The sequence below is a fragment of the Pinus tabuliformis genome, chromosome 4_1, assembly GCF_031772625.1.
Source record: "Pinus tabuliformis cultivar Carrire ecotype Pingquan chromosome 4_1, CPIR1, whole genome shotgun sequence".
NCBI lineage: Eukaryota > Viridiplantae > Streptophyta > Pinopsida > Pinales > Pinaceae > Pinus > Pinus tabuliformis.
The window spans coordinates 352,622,123-352,629,399 of record NC_142303.1 but is presented as its reverse complement, the minus strand read 5'-3'; positions in this window follow the sequence as shown (position 1 = coordinate 352,629,399).

The window sequence follows — 7,277 nt, the reverse complement described above, 5'->3', positions numbered from 1 at the left end:
ATGGTTTCAAAATGAATAGCCATAATGTAATAGATTGGATAGGAAAGCAGCAATAGATATGTAATGTAATGCATACGTGTTCATACAATGCGTTGAAGTAATAACATGTGGTAATGTAATGCATACGTGTTCATCCAATGCGTTGAAGTAATAACATATGTGGCATTGTAAAGTTAGATTTAAGAGCTGCAATTATATTGACAAATATATCCATGCATATAAAATGCGTTGGAGGATTATGAATGCAAATTATACGTTGTAAATGGCATTACAGATGCGTTGCAGAAGAAGGGTTTATATTTTATAAAGGATTTACAAATAATATTAGCACAGGCATATTTATCAACGTAAATATGGTTGATATAGACCGATAGGCATATATCAATTATATATATATATATCACATTTTTTAATGTGGTTGATATAGGTGGATAGGATTATATTAATCACATTAATAATTAATATGGGTATTTAGCATAGTTACCAAATTTGAATTTGATAGAGAAAAAATTCGACCATATAAAATTCAATAAGGAAAAATTCGACATTATACATCTTACAAATACTGCAAACTTTTATTTTTTTTATTGGATTTATCATTTTTTTTCTATTTTTTCATAAGCCTTATCGATTGTAAATTTAATTTTGCCATTTTATAATTTTTTGTAATATAGAAGTTACTGTTTTTCTATTTTTTGTATAAAAGTTGTGGATTTAGAAGTTTACCATTTTATATGTTTATGAATTTTGCTATTTTATAAATTTCTGTAATGTAGAAGTTACTATTTTTCTATTTTTTCACAAGTCTTATCCATTGTAAATTTAATTTTGCCATTTTATAATTTTTTGTATTATAGAAGTTACTGTTTTTCTATTTTTTTTTTTATAAAAGTTGTGGATTTGGAAGTTTAACATTTTACATTTTTATGAATTTTGCTATTTTATAATTTTTTGTAATATAGAAGTTACTGTTTTTCTATTTTTTTGGTATAAAAGTTGTCAATTTGGAAGTTTACCATTTTATATGATTTTTAATTTTTTGTAATATTAATTTATCTTTTTTCTATTTTTTTTATAGGAGTTATCCATTTAACACTTAAATTTGTGAGTTTATCATTTTTTCCAATATAGAAGTTGCGATTTTTATTTTTTTTATAAGAGTTACCAATTTGCAAAGAATTTACTATTTTATAATTATTTTAAGAGATAAGTTATCCTCTTTTTTGGCAATTTGTCATTATATAGATATTATTTTAGTTGCAATTATATAGAAATTACCAACTCACCTGTCATTTTAAAACAATTGAGTCACATGATGTCTCCTAAATATGCATAGGAGCTATTTATATTATTTAATGTCAATGACAATATTGATTCATTTTTAATTAAATTAATTATTTAATAAAAATTTTACATTTTCATATTAGCAATTTATTAACGATTATACCATATTATGTCTTAGAACAATTTGTAAATAATATATAATAAAATACCAAAATCAAACTAAAATTAAAACAATAAATTTTGTAACCAAATTTCTAACAATATTTAACGTTTTATGGAGAAATTTGATAAAAACAGTTTTTTTTTTTTTTTTTAATATAAAAATTATTATTTTTTATTTTGTTTTTTATAAAAATTATTGCTTTTTTTTTTTCCAATTTTCTCATTAATCCTCTAAAAAAGTATCCACATAATTTTTTATAAAAACTAAAAAAATTAGGTGCATTAAAACTAAAAAAATAGCATTAAAGCTAAAAGATCGTTCCATTATTTTTATAAAATTTCAATTCTCAAATTTCCACATGCTTGTTATTTTATAAAAGGTAATTGAAAAACTCGATTTACTTCTTTTGTGATAACTCGATTTACTTCTTTTGTGATTTTATTCAAGGTAATTGAAAAAAACTCGATTTACTTCTTTTGTGATTTTATTCAGCAGTGATTTGTAAGCGTTCCTATCCATGGTTACATAGAGGTTACATAGAGCATGAGCTTCATTGTTCTACACAACCCCAATATTCATCAACTCAGCAAGAGCAGTGCTGGACATAAATGGATAGAAAACTTTGACCAAAACCATTCACTACTGAACTGTTTGAATTGACGATTTATTCGTGGTACCAAACTAAATCAACGAATTTCTGAATTATTTTTTGCTGGTATGGCCAAACTTGGTAACTATTGTATTTAGTATTATTAATAACTATATATAAATAACTATATAAAATTATTAATAACTATATAAATATTAACAACTAGATTATTTATATATATTACAGTATAAATATTATATCAATATTATAATAACTATATAAAATCCTAATATATATTAATTAATAATAAGAATAGCTCATAATAATATTAGATTATTTTTATATTATTTAAATAACATATTGTGGAATTGAGGCTTGTGTGATCCATATCAAGTTAACGAGAGATTTTTCGACATAAATCACATGATATTTCATTTGTTGACTCATTTCAAACCAACGAGTGTGGTTATCGTCAGAACAAGTTGAAGAATTAGACCAAGCTATGCATGATAAATAGACAGAGCAGAACCTCCAATGGTTATAATTCTTGACTAGGCAACAACTATATTAACCAATGGCTAAATTTGACTAGAGATTAGTTAGCATGACCAGCGGCATAAAGGTAAGTTAATTTAATATAATAATTTGGATGTTTAGTTATAATAAGCCAGAGGGATGCAAGACATCACCTTACATATATATATATATAAGACAAATAAAATAAAATGGATTCTAAGTGGTTATTAAGTTATTATTATTGGTATTATATATATTTATAATAAAAAGAAACTAATAGTCTTTTATATCTATATATATATATATATATATATATAGTCATATATATATATATATATATATATATATATATATATATAGATATAATAAAGAGGATTATTTTTAATGGTTATTAAGTTAATAGTTAGTTATAAGAGGAATGACCTTAATAATAATAATAATAATTTTAATATTCATATTGAAATTAATTGTTTATATACCTAAAGTTTTTTTTGGGACTACTTTATAAAATTATATATATATATATATATATATATATATATATATATAATAAAATAAAATTAATTTTATAAAGATAAAATTTAGCTATAAATATATTAATAGTTTAAGAATAATAATATTAACAAAATAAAATAGATTCTAAATGGCTATTAAGTTATTATTATTGGTATTATATATATTTATAATAACAAGAGACTAATGATATTAAATATAAATACACCATTATATATATATATATATTAAAGTGGATTTTAATGGTTATTAAGTTTGTGAGAGATTTTTGGGCGTAAATCACATGGAAAACCATTTGTCGACGCGTTTCGAACCAACTAGTGTAGTTCATCGTCAGAACAAGTTGAAGAAACAGATCTAGCCTAGCAAGTTAAATAGTCCGAGCAGAGCCTCCAATGGCTAACTTGACTAGTTTGACTCTAGGACCGGGGTCAAAATTATTTTAATAATTTAATTAGCAATCTCAGGGATCAATAAATATATAAAATTTTTAATGGGTATTAGTTCAAAAAATATTATAAAAATAATAAGTTAATTAGAATTTAAAGGAAACGAGGACCTTATAAAATGAATAAATATATAAATTAATTTTATTAAAAGAATTATTAAAAAATTTTAAGTTAATTAGTTACATAAAGGGCATTATAATATTAGAATAAAATAAAGTAATAACCAAAGTTCATAGTTAGTGGATTTTAATGGTAATTAAGTCCATAGTTAGCTATAAGAGGTATGAACAAAATTAATAATAATTTCCAATATATGTATTGAAATTAATTGTTTATATATACCTAAAGGTTTTAACATATATATATATATATATATATATATATATATATATATATATATATATATCTTCCTAGTTGTTTTCTTCCTTTCCTGGCCTCCGCCTCTCCATTTTTTGGCTTCTACAATTACTTATATATACAATTAATTATATGTGAATGTTTAATTTTTTTTAATTTTATTTGATTATATATATATATATATATATATATATATATATATATAAATAAAGTAGTTAAAACCTTTAGGTATATATAAAAGATCAATTTCAATATGGATAACTTATTTAACAATTTGTTAAACAATTAATTTCAATATGTATATTGAAAATTATTATTAATTTTTTTCATACCTCTAATAGCTAACTATGGACTTAATAACCATTATATATATATATATATATATATATATATATATATATATATATATATACACCATTAGTCTCTTGTTATTATAAATATATATAATACCAATAATAATAACTTAATAACCATTTAGAATCTACTTTATTTTATTAATATTATTATTCTTAAACTATTAATATTTTTATAACTAACTTTTATCTTTATAGAATTAATTTTATTTTATTTTATCTATATATATATATATATATATATATATATATATCTATAATTTTATAAAGTAGTAAAAAAAAAAAAAAAAACTTTTAGGTATGTATAAACAATTAATTTAATCTGGATAATTTCTTTAACAATTGGTTAAACAATTAATTTCAATATAAATATTAAATTTTTTTTTTTTTTTTAACGTCATTCTTGTTATAACTAACTATTAACTTAATAACCATTAAAAATAATCCTTTTTATTTTATTATTATTATTATTATTATTATTATTATTATTATTATTATATATATATATATATATATATATATATATATATATGATGATGATGATGGCGATGATGGTTAACGTCTGTTGAGACCAAACATTGGTCTATCGGACCTAAAGAAACAAATTATTTATTTTCATTTAAGTTTTTATTCCTATGCTCAAAAAGCCTAGAGAGAAGCCTCCCGAGCTCACTATAATTTTGACATTGTAAAAGGCTAGGAAGGTCAGTATTGTAACAAAGATTGTGAAACTAAGATCTAATGTGGTTGTACATGGGGCACTCTAAGAGGAAGTGGTTTTCATCCTCGATGTTCCTATTCTCACATATATGGTAGATCCTTTCCATCCATGGCATTTTAGGAACTACTCAACGACCTGTTTCACTATGGAGCTCTTGAGAATTCGTTCTAATATTTGCTATATTAATTTTTTTTTCTTTGAGCTAGTTAAAATAGAGAGATACTTTTGATCTTCTAGGGTGGGGTTGATGACCTTCTTATAATAACTTAATTTTCTTTTAGCCACTAAATCTTTCTCACACCACATTTTTTCTTTGAACTTAGAAGTAACAATATCTTTAATGTTATTTATGTTTTGCAATGCATCATTCTCATTGATCTCCCAATAGTTTAACCAGGCCCTTGTGTCTTTATGTCACCCCCGATTGAGCCTTAGGTGGTTTTGGCTGGAATTTAAAGCTAGTTTAGGAAGTCTATGATCGTCTATTTTATTGAGATTTTGCTTGTATAACAGAAACCTAATCATAGCTAGGTTCTCAATAGGGGAAATACCTACTTGTATAAGGAGAATAGGATAGGGTGTATTACTTATAATTTTTAGGTTATAATTTATAAAACACTTTTGGATTTGCTCAATTTTTCTCCATCATTCTCTAGAGATGCTGCAACCCCAAACCTCACAGCCATATAAGATAACAGGAGTGACTAAAGTTTCAAAGAGGAGCTTCTTTTTATCCCACATTACGAGGTTTGTTATTTTACAATTATTTTCAAGACCAAAATAAGCTTTCCACCTCCCTTTAATCCTTTCCTCAATGCTATGGTTCCAATTGAGCTTGTGATGAATATCAATTCCTAGGTACTTGTAAGAATACACTTCCTCCACGTTATTATTATCATATATAAAATTAGCGTAAGTGTCCTTCTTGGATTTTATAATCATAACTTTTGTTTTGTCAGTGTTAACATTCATACCCATGGTAGAGCAGAAATCCTTAAGAAGCCTGAGTTGCTTATCAAGATCAGATGGGCACCTTGCCAAAAGAACAATATCGTCAGCATAGAGAAGAAGGATGACGACTATCCTAGCTAAGATCATGCCATCACATCCTGCTTCCTCTAAATAGCCTTCAAGATTATCGATGTAAATCCCAAATAGGGTAGGGGAGAGGGGGCAACCTTGTTTAGCTCTGATGTTACACTCAATATCTTTCGACCACCCTTCATTTCTCTTTAGCTTGGCAATTACATTCTCATATAACCTTATAGGAGTAGCTCTCAACTCGATAGGAACCTGTAGCTCTTCTCATCTATTCCAAAGGTTGTATTTAGGAACCGTATCGAAAGCCTTTCTAAAGCCCACAATGCAACAAAATAAATTGGATTTATCATTATGACATTCCTCCATAATGATCCTAAGCGTAACGAGGTGGTATGTTGTTGAGTTATGCCTTCTGAAACCTACTTGGCCTTTAGCCCTCTTACCTTCACTTTCAAGCCATATGCTTAGCTTCTTTTCCAAAATACTATCATTTAACTTGGCTAAGAGAGGGCTGATCATAATTTTCTGATAATTAGAGGGGTTATTTGTATCCCCACTTTTAAAAATAGGGATAATGAGGCTCTCAGTCCAAGGTTTAGGGAACACTTGCTTGACTTCTTGATTGAAAATCTTGTGAATGTGGCGGATGAGGACAGAACCTCCAATTTTTAAGATTTCCGCCTGGTAACCTTTAATGTCCTTAGCTTTCCCATTAGCGAGGTGATTAACCCCAAACTTAATGTCTTATAAAGAGAAAACTTCTTTTGTTGTGAGCAGAGTTTCCAAATTATCCATGAGATTTGCAGACTCATAAAGATTTTTAAGATAGGAATTCCAATCATGAAGAGAAATTTTATTGTTATCTTTAGTCTTCCTAGGTAGAATCTGCCTCCAAATTTCTTAGGAGCTACCTTAGAGAGGTGTAAGAGATTCTCCTGTCTTTGACGAATGTACTGCCTCTTATTCCTTTTAGTTAGGAATTTGTATATTTTTATCTTGTCCATTTTAAGAGATTCATCAACAACTTCCTTAATTGCTCTCCTCACACTTTTACAATCCTTGTCATACCATGGATTGGTTTTGCTATTTCTTTTATTATTTGAAACTTCAATTGAGAACTTGTTAATAGAATATGAGAGGGTTGTAGTAAAATTATGATAGAGGTCTTCTATGTTGTCTATACTAGATGAAGGAAGCAAATTAGTTTTTAATTCATTTAGAAAGAGATCATTTTTATTTCTATCAAATATTAAGTTCTTTTGGTTGTAAGTATTATTTCCTGTGGGAACTC